At 45.5% G+C, this 14,862-nt stretch overlaps 2 long non-coding RNA genes across 2 annotated transcripts; both read right to left on the reverse strand.

Moving 5' to 3' along the window:
• Positions 1–2,634: 2,634 nt before the first annotated feature.
• On the reverse strand, positions 2,635–4,146 carry LOC103646777 (uncharacterized). Its single transcript, XR_562438.2, has 3 exons — positions 4,024–4,146; positions 3,872–3,948; positions 2,635–2,806 (listed from the first exon to the last, which is right to left on the reverse strand). It is a non-coding gene; the product is annotated as an uncharacterized lncRNA (long non-coding RNA).
• A 9,423-nt stretch (positions 4,147–13,569) lies between these two features.
• Positions 13,570–14,542, reverse strand: LOC109944531 (uncharacterized). Its single transcript, XR_002267604.1, has 2 exons — positions 14,350–14,542; positions 13,570–13,853 (listed from the first exon to the last, which is right to left on the reverse strand). It is a non-coding gene; the product is annotated as an uncharacterized lncRNA (long non-coding RNA).
• Between the last annotated feature and the right edge of the window lie 320 nt (positions 14,543–14,862).

Consider the following 14,862-nt stretch of genomic DNA (forward strand, 5'->3'; position numbering starts at 1 on the left):
CGCGAACCGCCCGTCCCGTCGCATTAACTCCTCGGCAGGGCAAGCGACACCTTTGGCAGGCGAAGCAGGCGACGTTTCACCTCCGCCATGATGACCGCGTTAAAAAAGATGTGCCACGCCGTTTAAATTCATATCCTTTTCCTATTCCCCTTTCTCTCTCTTGCTACAGGGACCGGGAAAGGGGATATTCCGAAAGGGATCCTTCTCCATGAAGGAAGCGGGCCCCAAGCCCTCCTACTGATCAGGGGTTCGAAGGCTGGCCCCTCGGAAGGGTTCGACAGCCGCCCCAGAGCACTCGGGCTTCAGGCTCATTACTGATCAGAGGTTTGAAAGCTGGCCCATCGGAAGGGTTTGACAGCCGCCTCAGAGCACTCGGGCTCCGCGCCCACTACTGATCAGGGGTTCGAAGGCTGGCCCCTCGGAAGGGTTCGACAGTCGCCCCAGAGAACGCAGAGCAAGGGATGACTCTGGGTATGTCTGATACACGGCCGAGGCTCGGGCTACGCTCCCGAGGTACCCTAGGACATTTTCGAGACCAGCAGGAGCGATTTTGTAACGGAATCCCATCAGAGGGAGGCATCGAGCCCTCAGACCCTATCGAACGGGACCGGGTCCGGCAAATCACCTGCAGGTACTTTTGGAGCGCGCCTCTGGGCCACTAGCCTACCCTTATCGAACGGGGCACAGGCGTCCACTCGGATCACCCGTTAGCAACTCACTGGAGACACCATGTTCGGCGCCCTCCGAGGGCAACATGGCGCTTTCCCCCCCTTCCTCCTTGCGAAAGGCGACGAAGGGGCGTATGATAAAAGTCGAGTCAGTCCTTGATCGTCCTCTCGCTCCGTGCAGAGGCTCGGGGCCTGCTCTCGTAAACCCGGCTACGGCCAAACCGTTGACAGCGTCAACAAACCAGCCTAAAAACTCGGAACCTGACCGTGCACCTGGGCTACGATCAGATCGCACGAGGGAACAACCAGACTGGCCGAGGCATCACGAAAGGCATTAAGACCTCAGAGGAGTCAAACCACTCCTCCGAGGCCTCGGGGGCTACACCCGGCGGGTGCGCTCGTGCGCACCCACCGGAACAAAGTGTAACCGAGAATTGCCGGTCCCCTTGCAAAAAAGTGCGACAAAGCCTCCAAGCGAGTACCAACACTCCCTTTGAGGCTCGGGGGCTACTATTGGGTACCATAATTAGAGGTACCCCCAACGCTCCTAAACACGGCTGGTAACCACCATCAGCACAAGCTACAGAGACTGATGGGCGCAATTCAGGTCAAGGCTTCGTCTGCTCAAGGGACGCGATCTTACCTCGCCCGAGCCCAGCCTCGGGCGGGAACAGTAGTCCAGGCGAATTCACGCCTTGCCCGAGGGCCTCCTCAAGCAACGGGCGCACCCTCAACTCGCCCGAAGCCCAACTCGGGTAGGCTTCATTGTGAAGCAACCTTGGCCAAATCGCCTCACCAACCGACCGTATTCCAGGCACATTTAATGCGAGGATCGCTTGACACCTTATCCTGACACACGCGCCTAAGTCGGCAAGGTCGAAGTGACCGCAGTCACTTCGCCCTTCCACTGACCGACCTGACAGGAAAACAGCGCCGCTCGCCCCTCTCTGACTGCTGTGCCACCCGCCAGGGTGAGGCTGACAGCAGTCGAGTCCAACCACAGGCGCAACAGGAAGCTCCACCTCGCCCAACCCCAGGGCTCGGCCCCCACCTCGGCCTCGGAAGGTGGTCTCCGCCTCGCCCGACCCCAGGGCTCGGCCTCAACCTCGACCCCGGAAGATGGTCTCCGCCTCGCTCGACCCCAGGGCTCGACCTCAACCTCGACCTCGGGAGGAATCGCGTCCTCGCCCGACCTCGGCCTCAGGAGGAGTCTCCGTCTCGCCCGACCTTGGGCTCGGACCGACCACGCCACGGAGGATACATCATTACCCTACCCCTAGCTAGCTCAGGCTACGGGGGAACAAGACCTGCGTCCCATCCAGGCTCGCCCCGGTAACAAGTAATGATGGCCCCCCGCGTGCGTCCATGACGACGACGGTTCTCAGCCCCCTACGGAAGCAAGGAGACGTCAGCAAGGTCCCAGCAGCCCCGACAACTGTGCTTCTACAGGGCTCAAACGCTCCTCCGACGACCACGACACCACGTACACAGGGCTCTAGCACCTCTCCAACAGCCACGTTGGCATGTACATAGGGCTCTGGCTCCTCTCTGCCGGACACGTTAGCATATTGCTACACCCCCATTGTACTCCTGGACCCTCTCCTTGCATCTATAAAAGGAAAGGCCAGGGCCCTCATACGAGGGGGTGGTCGTGCGGGAGGACGGGCTGACGAACGGGCTCTCTCTCTCCCTCGCGAACGCTTGTAACCCCTACTGCAAGCGCACCCACTCTGGCGCAGGATAACACGAGCCGCGGTTTCCCCCCTTGTGTTCCATCTCGCGCCAACCCATCTGGGCTGGGGCGCGCAGCGACAATTTTACTCGTCGGTCCAGGGACCCCCCGGGGTCGAAACGCCGACAGAAAAGTCATGCAACAAAGGTTTAATCACTCAATCCCTATCACCTAATGCATCATATAAGTGATAAAAGTTATGAAAGCACAATAAATTTGTTAAATGTACCGTGGCTTGCCTTGATGAGGAGAAGAGTCAGGCTTTTATACCAAAATATTGCAGTTAGCAGCAAAACCTACTGCAGCACATTCAGTAGGACCTTCAGCAACACCTTTAGTTGGAGAAGCTTCAGATTGAGATACTGGTTCCTCTTCTACTTCCACTTCAACTTTTCTTCTAGATGTTCTACAAGTCAATTATAAACACATGAATACTTATGTAATGATATAAAATCCAAACCCTCACAAGGAGAGGTGGAAAACATAATTACTTTTAAATAAGCATATGACAAGTATACTCATACTTTTGGGTTACTCAATATTTACTCAAAGTGACCAAACTGAACATACTTGAGAAAACGAGAGAACTAAATATTCTAAAGTTTGTCAAAGTTGCCGCTTAAAATTTTATATGGCTTAAGTTTCATCTAAACCTGTATTAGTATCAAGGTTTATGGGTTTAAATATCCCCATTTAGCTAGTTTATTGTTCTCTGGAAAATCAACTCCCAACAAGCTTAAATTTTTATCAGGAGTTAATTTAGTGGTAAATAGTTTGTACACACATTTTCATAATTTTTGGAGCTCTAGTTTTATTTGTAAAATCTATTTCAGCTTTCTAATGGCACTCTTAAATGACCCATAATTTACCTTTTTGCTGTAAAAATCCTAAAAATGATTTTAGAACAAACTACACAATTTTGGGGACTAAAATATTAGTTTGGTATTTTTTTATTTTTCTATATTTTTTATGGATTTTACAACCTACCAGAGAAAATAATATCTGAAAATAGTAACTCGGACTTGGGGCGATTCTGGCCCGTCCCGGCCCAGTAGTGGCAGATTAGGTGCGATGAACACTGCCTGCGTCCGCGCCGCGTTCTTTGCAAAGAAGCCCTCACTGACATAAACGCCGAGACCCCTCATCTTCTTTTCCTTCTCATACGCAGGTCCACGACCCGGCCGAACAAAGCGCCGGCGAGCTGAAGCTGATTCGGTAAAAGGAACTAGATCAAGCATGATAAAGGCCATCAACGTGACCCCTGGACCACGACGGACACAATCATAGGCTGAAGTGATACTCGAAGACCCCGGAGCGACACTACCGACGACGACGACAGAAAGCTCGGTCCGACGGGAACATTCCCAAGTTTACGGTGCAGTAGAGTTCCACCCAGAGCTCGGACAAGTATTGAAGACACATCGAAAGCCAATAACTAAGACTGAGTAGGATAGAGACAAAGCGAATAGACCTGACGACGGTAGCACGATTGGTGACGGTGCGTCTTGGTTTCACAACAATGTTCCCGAGTTCTGGATACGATAGGATCTAAACGGACAACACGGTGAGCATCAGGGGACCACAGAAGAGCTTAAACAAGGGTCAGTAAAGGAAAACACCCACCGATACGGTCTGGCCACAGGCCACGGCAAGACCGATCACGGCGGCGGCGGTGACCTTTACCAGGGGAAAGCGGAGACCCTGAGCTTCTCCGCTGAGCTATGGTGGGCGAGCGCAAGCAACAAATGGAAGATAGGAAACGTAAAGAGAGGACGAAGCTCACGGAGAACTCAATTTATAGGAGGGGGCTTCGAATTGATCCAATTTAAATGAGAACGTTTTACTGGCAACAAGGCACGGTGGCTCTTAGAAATCCTCACCGTGGCACTCAGGCCCCCTAACGTACCCAGAGCAGGACTCCGAGCATGCCACGACCACAACACAACATCAAGCAGGTGTTAGGATTTATGGGCTTGGCCCAATTAAGAATTTCTAATAAATTTCAGGAAAATCTCAAAAGCCCATATAAGTGGATGGCAAAGGGATAGGTGGAACCAATAACACTATATTGCTAGCTCTTGTGGAGTAGAGCTAACTTAAATATGGAAGTCACACTCACTCACCAAGTCATGGATGAGAGGAGAGAGTGTGGAGAGCCACATGCGCGCGCGCTCGCTCGCCTCGCCTGACGCGCGCCAACAATCAGTAAGTCTAATCAGTACGCATCATCTGATTTTGGCTTTTATTTCAGTTCTTCTGATTTGGTCATGATTTATATTCGGAATTTAATTTGGAATTTGTCTAATTAATCAACAATCCAAAAACCTTATTGTAGACAATTTCCTAGTTTTTCTATGGCTGCTTTTGCCGATGCGCTCAAGCCAGAAAAGTTCAATGGTATGCACTTTAAGAGATGGCAAGTCAAGGCCACGCTCTGGCTTACTGCTATGAATGTCTTTCATGTTAGTAAAGGCAGACCTGAGGGTCCACTGACTCCTGAACAGGAGAAAGAGTACGACCATGCCAATACTATGTTCACGGGAGCCGTTCTTAGCGCCCTTGTTGACCGTCTCGTTGATGCGAATATGCAGTACACAGACGGGAAAGAGTTGTGGGATGCACTTACTACTAAGTATGGTGCATCAGATGCTGGCAGTGACCTGTATATCATGGAGAGCTTTCATGATTATAAGATGGTTGATAATCGCTCTATTGTAGAGCAAGCTCATGAAATACAGTGTATAGCCAAGGAGCTCGACCACCTTAAGATAGTCCTTCCTGACCGATTTGTGGCTGGGTGCATTATTGCAAAGTTGCCTTCTACATGGAGGAACTTCGCCACAACTCTAAAACATAAGAGACAGGAGATATCAGTTGAAAATCTGATAGCGTCTCTGGATGTTGAGGAGAAAGCTCGGGCAAAGGACACGGGATCTAAAGGAGGCGAGGGCCACTCCAGCGCCAACATGGTTCAGAAGAACCACAACAAGGGCAAAGGAAAGCCAAAATCTAACAAGCCCAACAAAACTACCAACTTCAAGAAGAAGAAGAACAAGGCTGAATTGACATGTTTCGCATGTGGCGAGGCGGGTCATTTTGCCAAGGATTGTCCCGATCGAGCGGATCGCCGTGGCAAAAAGGGCAATGTCAACACAGTGGTCGCTAGCAATGAGGAAGACAAAGGGTATGATAATTTACCTTTCATCTTCTCAGTATTTCAATCACCTAGCTGGTGGCTTGATACTGGTGCTAATGTTCATGTGTGTTCTGACATTAACTTGTTCTCTTCTTATCAGGGCGCCCGGGATTCTTCCGTGCTAATGGGGAATGGGTCACATGCTTCTGTTCATGGCACTGGCACGGTGGATCTGAAGTTTACTTCGGGAAAGATCGTGCAGCTGAAGAACGTGCATCATGTCCCTTCTATACACAAGAATCTCGTTAGCGGAACCCTTCTATGTAGAGATGGGTTCAAGGTAGTTTTGGAGTCCAATAAATTAGTTGTGTCCAAGTCTGGACAATTTATTGGTAAAGGCTATGATTGCGGAGGCTTATTCCGCTTTTCTTTGTTAGATTTCAATAATAAGTCTGTGAACCATATTTGTGCTAATGTTGATGATCTTGCGAGTATTTGACATTCTCGTTTGTGTCATATTAATTTTGGCTCTATGTCTCGGCTTGCAACCATGAGTTTAATTCCGAATATCACCATAGTCAAAGGTTCTAAGTGCCATAGTTGTGTGCAGTCGAAGCAACCTCGAAAGCCTCATAAGGCTGCTGAGGAGAGACACTTGGCACCGCTAGAACTCATACATTCTGATCTTTGTGAGATGAATGGTGTGTTGACAAAAGGTGGTAAGAGATACTTCATGACATTGATTGATGATGCGTCTAGATTTTGCTATGTATACTTGCTAAAAACTAAAGATGAGGCTTTAGACTACTTTAAAATCTATAAGGCTGAAGTTGAAAACCAACTAGAGAGAAAGATCAAACGTCTTAGATCAGATCGTGGTGGCGAGTTCTTTCCCAAAGTCTTTGATGATTTCTGTGCAGAACATGGCATTATTCATGAGAGGACTCCTCCCTATTCACCCGAGTCAAACGGGATTGTTGAAAGGAAAAACCGTACGTTGACTGACCTGATGAATGCCATGTTAGACACTTGTGGTTTATCTAAGGCATGGTGGGGGGAGGCAGTCCTGACTTCATGTCATGTTCTGAATAGAATTCCTATGGGCAAAGAAGAGAAAACCCCTTATGAGAAGTGGGTTGGGAGAAAACCATCACTTTCATACTTGCGCACTTGGGGGTGCATGGCGAAAGTCAATGTACCAATTAATAAAAAGCGCAAGCTTGGTCCAAGGACAGTGGATTGTGTCTTTCTTGGATATGTTTCGTGTAGCATAGCTTATAGATTTTTAGTAGTTAAATCTGAAGTTCCTGATGTGTATGTTGATACTATTATGGAATCACGTGATGCTACTTTTCTTTGAGCATATATTTCCAATGAAAGACATTCATAGCAATTCTAGATACTCTTCTGAGATAATTCCTGAACATAATACACCTATTGAGAGTTTTGAACAGCCACATGAAATTGTCCTAGAGAAGGATGACAATGATGCTCCTAAAAGGAGCAAGAGACAAAGGGTTGAAAAATCCTTTGGTAATGACTTCATTGTGTACCTTGTGGACGATACTCCTACTACCATTGCAGAAGCATTTGCATCTCCAGATGCAGATGATTGGAAAGAAGCAGTTCATAATGAGATGGACTCCATTCTTTCAAATGGTACGTGGGAAGTCACTGATCGACCCTATGGATGCAAACCCGTGGGTTGTAAGTGGGTGTTTAAAAAGAAGCTCAAGCCTGATGGTACAATTGAAAAGTACAAGGCTAGGCTTGTGGCTAAAGGCTATACTGAGAAAGAAGGAGAAGACTTCTTTGATACTTACTCACCTGTTGCTAGAATGACCACTATTCGAGTACTACTTTCTTTGGCTGCCTCGTATGGTCTCCTTGTTCATCAGATGGATGTAAAGACAGCTTTTCTTAATGGAGAGCTGGACGAGGAAATATATATGGAACAGCCTGATGGATTTGTAGTAAAGGGTCAAGAAAGCAAGGTGTGCAAGTTATTGAAATCTTTGTATGGTCTGAAGCAAGCACCAAAGCAGTGGCATGAGAAGTTTGACACGACTCTAACGTCTGCAGGCTTTGCCATTAATGAGGCAGACAGGTGTGTATATTATCGCTGTGGTGGGGGCGAAGGAGTTATATTGTGCTTATATGTTGATGATACATTGATATTTGGCACAAACATTGATGTGATCAATGAAGTCAAGTCTTTTCTATCAAAGAGTTTTGATATGAAAGATCTGGGAGAAGCTGATGTGATTCTAAACATCAAGCTGATTAAGGCAGATGGTGGGATTACTCTCTCGCAATCTCACTATGTTGAAAAGGTTTTGAAGCGATTTGGCTTCTCTGAGTGCAAACCTTCTCCAACACCTTATGATCCCAGTGTGACACTGCGAAAGAACAAGAGAATTGGTTTAGACCAATTGAGATACTCTCAGATTGTCGGTTCACTCATGTATCTTGCTGGTGCAACAAGACCCGATATCTCGTTTGCTGTGAGCAAATTGAGTAGGTTCATGTCAAACCCCGGGACTGATCATTGGCATGCACTTGAGCGGGTTATGCGCTACCTGCAAGGTACAATGAGTTATGGGATTCACTATTCTGGTCAGCATGCAGTACTTGAAGGATATAGTGATTCGAACTGGATATCTGATGCAGACGAGCTTTATGCCACCAGTGGTTATGTCTTTACTATTGGTGGAGGTGCGGTATCATGGAGGTCATGCAAGCAGACCATTTTGACGAGGTCAACCATGGAAGCCGAGCTAGCTGCACTTGACACAGCAACCGTTGAGGCAGAATGGTTGCGTGAACTCTTGATGGACTTGCCGGTGGTTGAGAAACCAATACCAGCTATCCTTATGAACTGTGACAATCAGACAGTGATTGCTAAAGTGACGAGTTCTAAGGATAATGGAAAGTCATCAAGACATGTCAAAAGACGATTGAAGTCTGTCAGAAAGTTGAGAAACTCCGGAGTTATAAGTGTGACTTATATTTCAACAGATAAAAATCTGGCAGATCCTTTTACCAAGGGACTACCACGTAATGTGATAGAAATCGCATCAAGAGAGATGGGTATGAGACCCGAATAAAGTTGCCATGGTGGAAACCCAGTCTATGTGATCGGAGATCCCGTGAATTAGGTCCTGGGAAGAACAAGCCATTGGTGAACTGAGGAGAGTAACCTTTGACCCTCTCTAAGTAAAGATGCAATACTCTCAAATGCTGTAAGGCAGGTTGGCTTTGTGCCTTAATGTGTTCTGTTGGCTTGTATTAGCGAAGATGTTGTCCTGCAGAACATTCTTTGAAAGAACACACCTATATGAGTTAGACTGTCTAACGTCGCAGTCTATGAGATTTGGGTGATCTCTAGTAAACTCCTGAAGAGACCTTGGAGTACGACGTATATGCTCCACCCGAGAAGGGGACTACTGGTAGCCAAGTACTGGTCATGACTTCAAGTGAAACCCATTCACGCAAAACTTGCAATTCAAGGCATAGTCCATTGTCCAAGTTGTGGGTTGGTGTAGCTTGGAGTTCTAGGCGGAAGTTCAACTTAACAGTCTCTGCTGAAAAACTAGTATATTAAACAGTAGTGAACAGTGGCGAAAACTGCAGATGGGCATTTGAGATCTGGTGGGGGATTGTTAGGATTTATGGGCTTGGCCCAATTAAGAATTTCTAATAAATCCCAGGAAAATCTCAAAAGCCCATATAAGTGGATGGCAAAGGGATAGGTGGAACCAATAGCACCATATTGCTAGCTCTTGTGGAGTAGAGCTAACTTAAATATGGAAGCCACACTCACTCACCAAGTCATGGATGAGAGGAGAGAGTGTGGAGAGCCACACGCGCGCGCGCGCTCGCTCGCCTGGCCTGGCCGGGCCGGGCCGGGGCGGGGCGAAGGGCGCGGGCGCACGACATGCGCGTGAATGGTCCGCCGAAATCCGGCCCCTCGCCTTGCGGGGGCGCGGCTACCTTTTGCCGTTTGATTTTTTGGTTTCTTGGCTGTTACGCTTATCCTAACCGATCGCTATAAAATCTCAACTGATTGCGAGATTTTCGTGGGCGGATAAGCACGGGGTCGCGGACTCGGCCCTATAAAAGGAGCCCGGCAGCCAGCCTCCAAATTATCCCAGATCCCAGTTCGTTTTCACCTCTCTTCATAGCTGAGCCGTCTTTTAGTTCCCTTCGTCCCGACCGCAGAGGTGCATCTGCGATCAGGAGAGCAGGTCTCCGGAACCCTTCGTCTTCTAGATCCTGCACCGGGAGAGGGCGAATAAGGTTTTTGGGAAGCGTCTTCACGCGACTGCTCGTGATCTTCTGACATCGTCGACCCAACTGATCCTGACGCGCGCCAACAATCAGTAAGTCTAATCAGTACGCATCATCTGATTTGGCTTTTATTTCAGTTCTTCTGATTTGGTCATGATTTATATTCGGAATTTAATTTAGAATTTGTCTAATTAATCAACAGCAGGCTGCTGCGTGGCGTTTACAGGGAGACCGGTGAGTCCCGCGACGGCGACCACACAACCGCAGCAAAGCTAATCCGTACCGGCATCAGCATGTTCGGTTACACCAATCAGGGCTTGTTCGTTTTGGAGTGGATTGAGGGGGATTGGAGGGGATTAAATCTCCTCCTATACAAATGTATAGGAGGAGATTTAATCCCCTCCAATCCCCCTCAATCCACTCTAAAACGAACAAGCCCTCAAGGGGATTAAATCCCTGGATTGGTGTAAGCGGCCAGGCTGGTAACAGGACTCGAGCTCATCCCCAGCTCAATATCTTTTACCCTGCGGTGCTGTCCACTTCACCACGGCACCAATCTTGCCGAGAACCGGATCTTGGCGCGAGATAGCACGTTGGTGGCAAGGTACACTGTACCAGCACACACACGCTATTTTGGTTCAGTAATCTGAACTGCATATCCCGCCAGCACCTGTTGTCTGACAGAGCATGTTCAGGCTTGATTTTCTCCTGATTTCCAGTGATGACAGAGAGATTAACCTGTATGAAATTTATTCACCTAACTACCGTTTACAATTTTTTTTACAATAGCCATGGTTCATACCTACATGGATCAGTCACAACAAGGATCCAAAACTGAGTGAACACACTGAACTTAGACTTTTTCAGTTAACTGAAACCTGAAATTCAGATATTAAAAACCTGACAGCTCCACTTTAGATAGATTTTTCTCCCAATTCCAAATAGCTTCAGGGTAGAAATTTTAATCAAACTTGTGAAATAATAAATACTCTTCAACTTTGTCACAAAGAGTAGGGCTCAATACTTCATGAATCAAGCACAATAGAATTTCAAAGCTGGACCAAACACACAAACTCAGCCTCTGAAATTGTACTAAGTCTGGTATCGAGATTAAAACATTAAATCTTTGGACCAGTGTTACTACCTGTTCCAAATGACTTTAGGGCTAGTACTTTTTAACAAACTCATATAACAACATGTAGTCTTCCACTTTGTTACAGTAATCTTGGTCCATAACAATATTTTTAGAATTCCAAACCCTAGGTCAAAACTTTGTTTTGAGTTTTTCTCCACATTTTCCTATAAAACTTGGAAATCTCTACACATGAAAGTTGTTTGGTTTGAAAAACTCTATGACTTTGGTATTTTAACTTTTGGCAAAATATTACCAGCTTACAAAGTCCACTTTTTGGGTCAAAACTGAAGTTTTTTTCAAACTAGGTTTTTCTACTTTCTACTAATCACCCCATCACACTTAGAGTTTTTTTGGTCCTAGTGAATGCATCCTCGGTGTATTAAAATACAATGATGCCAATGCATATGATGCCATGCCAGGTTTTTAGTTCTCATAATATCCGAGGTGTTACAATTATCAAGAGGAAGAGTGTGTTGCATCTGTGTCTAAAGGGAAGAACCAAAAGAAGCCCAACAGAAGACTTCAAAATACACTAGCAAACAAAAATAATAAGTAGACTATTATGTGCTCAAAAAGATTTACGCTTGGGGTGATGTGGTATGTCACACCCAGTTTCGAAGGTAAACCGAATGAGAACCATGTACGTGTCTGGATCAGAACTCACGTACACAACGATTACATAAATGACTCATCATAGAACAATACTTCGAATAACAATAAAGAGTAAGTGATAATATTACAGACTAGAGTCATTTACATTATATAAAGCAAAGTACACAGAATAGGAACATAGCCAACGTAAATGAACCCACTATACGCAGCTGACTGGGGGAGGTCGCTAGCCTAATCCTCGAACTCGTCGAAGTCCTGAAACGCCTAGAGATCCGCTTGACACCTTCTTCTTCTTATTTACTTGAGCATAGATTGAACCAAATGCAAACTGGTGTTTTGTGAAAGTAAGGGTGAGTGCACATCAACGTACTCAGCAAATGTCTCGTTTGGCTGAGGTGGACTAGCTTTATGTGGGTTAGGATCAAAGCAGGTTGCTTTTACTTTATCAATTTTTATTCATTAATATAAGACAAGTTTTATTATCAATCCCAAGTTATTTTCCCAAAGAGTACTTCCTCATAGAGGAAATACCAAAATCCATAGTTAGAAACATCATTAATAGAACCATCATTATCATCCGTAACCATTGTATCTCGAACCATCTGTATCTCTAATCAAAGAGGATCCCAAGGCCGCTCTTAACCGTGAGCACGACTGATATTTCAGTTTCATAACACTTTGTAGAGGTCGCACACATTACCCATGAGCCGTGATTCCCTTTTTGCCTCGGGTCGATCAAACTCTCAAACACTTCCAATGTGAGTCGGCAAGGTTTCACTACGTAGCCTTTACAAAGATTCTCCTGGTGTGTAGTCGCCCGTTAGGTTTCACCAGTCGTATAAACACAGTACTCCTCCATAAGGTGGGTGACAAACAAAACTAGCACGCACCCTTAGCAGAGCTGAGAGCACCTAAAGGGGGGGGGGGTGAATAGGTGATCCTGTAAAATTCAACACTAATAGCCACAAAACTTTGTTATGTAAGTTAGAATGGCTAAGTAGCTTGAAACGAGTTCTTGTGAACACAGATAATCAAAGGTAAAGCACACAAGAGACACGTGATTTTTATCCCGTGGTTCGCCCAAGTAACACTTGCCTACTTCCACGTTGTGGCGTCCAAATGGACGAGGGTTGCACTCAACCCCTTTCAAGTGATCCAATGATCAACTTGAATACCACGATTTTTCCTTTCTTTGACTTTCTCCCGTTTGCGAGGAATCTCCACAACTTGGAGCCTCTCGCCCTTACAATGATGATCACAAAAGAAGCACGGAAGTAAGGAAGGGGAGAACAACACACACAAGACTCAAAACACAGCACAATCACGCACACAAGTCATAACTTGAGCTCAAAACACAACCCACGGAGTTCACAACTCAAATGGAGCTCAAGTCACTATCTCAAAGAATCAAATGCGCAAAGTTGGAGTCTTGGAGGCTTAGAATGTTTCTTGAATGCTTGGGTGCTCCTCCATGCGGCTAGGGGTCCCTTTTATAGCCCCAAGGCAGCTAGGAGCCGTTGGAGACCAACAAGGAACACTACACGACGGTTCACTTACAGCGACCTACGGTTGGTTGCTAAAACGGCCTTCAGCGACCTACGGATGGTCGCTAAAAACTTTTAGCGACCCATAAAGATGGTCGCTGTAAGTGCCGTCGCTAAAGGCTTTAGCGACCGACATCTTTTTAGCGACCGACCGTCCGTTGCTAATATTATATATTTAGCGACCAACTGTGGGTTGTTGTACTACAGATTTAGCAACCAATCGTGAGTCGTTATACTATACATTTAGCAACCAACAGAAAGTTGCCCCTAATTATAGTCGTTAATAATGATAATATACCATTAATTAGCATTCAACAACTGTTATATATACAAAAGCATCACAAATCACCAATTTTTATACAGATAATCACATAGATATACAAATTTAATTAGTATTGCACAATGATAGATCCACATCACATAAACCATCAACAAGCACCACAACAAAATCATTCACAAAACCTACACATGTTATTATGTTTTGCACATATTTGCAAACACTTTACAAAATCATTCACAAAAGTACTAACACTTCAAGTGATTCGCAAAAGCCTTCACAAAAGCACTCCAACTTCTTGTATCAGTGAACAAAGCTCCCTTTTCTTCTCCTCCAAATCTTTAGATTTAAGATCAGTCACTGACTTAGCTTCCAGTAGAGCATTTTCAGCTGTTCCAGAGGTTGCCGTTGATGCTTTATGTTGAGCAGCCTCTAGCTCCTTGAATAGCTATCATTTGTCTGAAAAAATTGCATATGTTGAATAGAACTACTCAATGTGCCTCTATTTACAGAACAATTGCATATGTTGAATAGCTATCATTTGTCTGAAAAAATACCTACATGACTAAATTCACCAAATAGTGCCACATACCTATTTAGCCTGGAGACATAAAAAAACTTTGGAATGGAGGATGTTAAAATAGTATGGCTCAATTAATTTAGTGTTAAGACATAGTATGTCTGCAAATACATATATTCCCCATTACAAAGCTAACCCAAGAACTGCTACCTGCCTTGACATAGATGATTATTAAAAGCTATAGATTCATGAGATGATGTCTGGTTTAGGCCCCCTGCCTCCACTAAGTGTGACATAATCCAATTAACAAAATCATGTAATCAATACGTTGACATGGTGACAAATTCTACAATGCTAATCCATACATAGGTCGAGGACACTACAGCTACCCACAGATTATTATTTTTCTTCAAGATGCTCGGCAAACATGGATACCATGATGAAGTCGCAGCATCATATGACTAACTTGCTGGATATTGGGAAGTCAGATACATTAAAAACTCCTGGCAAACCAGACCTCAACCTAAAGGCAATTTGGAAACAGGAATGATAATCAAACATAATTCAATGGAGTTCAGCAAGATTGGTCGAACCAGTACGCACTATTGATGGGCTTACATTTCAGAAAACAGAGTACCCACAGCTTCAATTTATCTCCCGCATCTGCAGAAGAAATCATCTCAGAGTTGGGCACTATGGGGATTCACATGATAATTCCACTGAAGAAGCATCCATATGATTGACGTTCCTATGTAAATAAACGGGCAGTGTCGATTAGAGTGGCTAAACAAATGGAGCATTATTACAGGTAATGCATGCAACAAGCACGCTGTCAGTGCTTCTATTTTGCAAGATTGAAAGCTGGAACCGATAAATGCTACATTCCATTGTTTAAACTGCAAAAGTAAAATATATACTGATAAAATCCTGAGGAAGTTTAAATGAAGA

This window comes from Zea mays, chromosome 2, assembly GCF_902167145.1.
Source record: "Zea mays cultivar B73 chromosome 2, Zm-B73-REFERENCE-NAM-5.0, whole genome shotgun sequence".
In the NCBI taxonomy this organism is placed as follows: Eukaryota; Viridiplantae; Streptophyta; class Magnoliopsida; order Poales; family Poaceae; genus Zea; species Zea mays.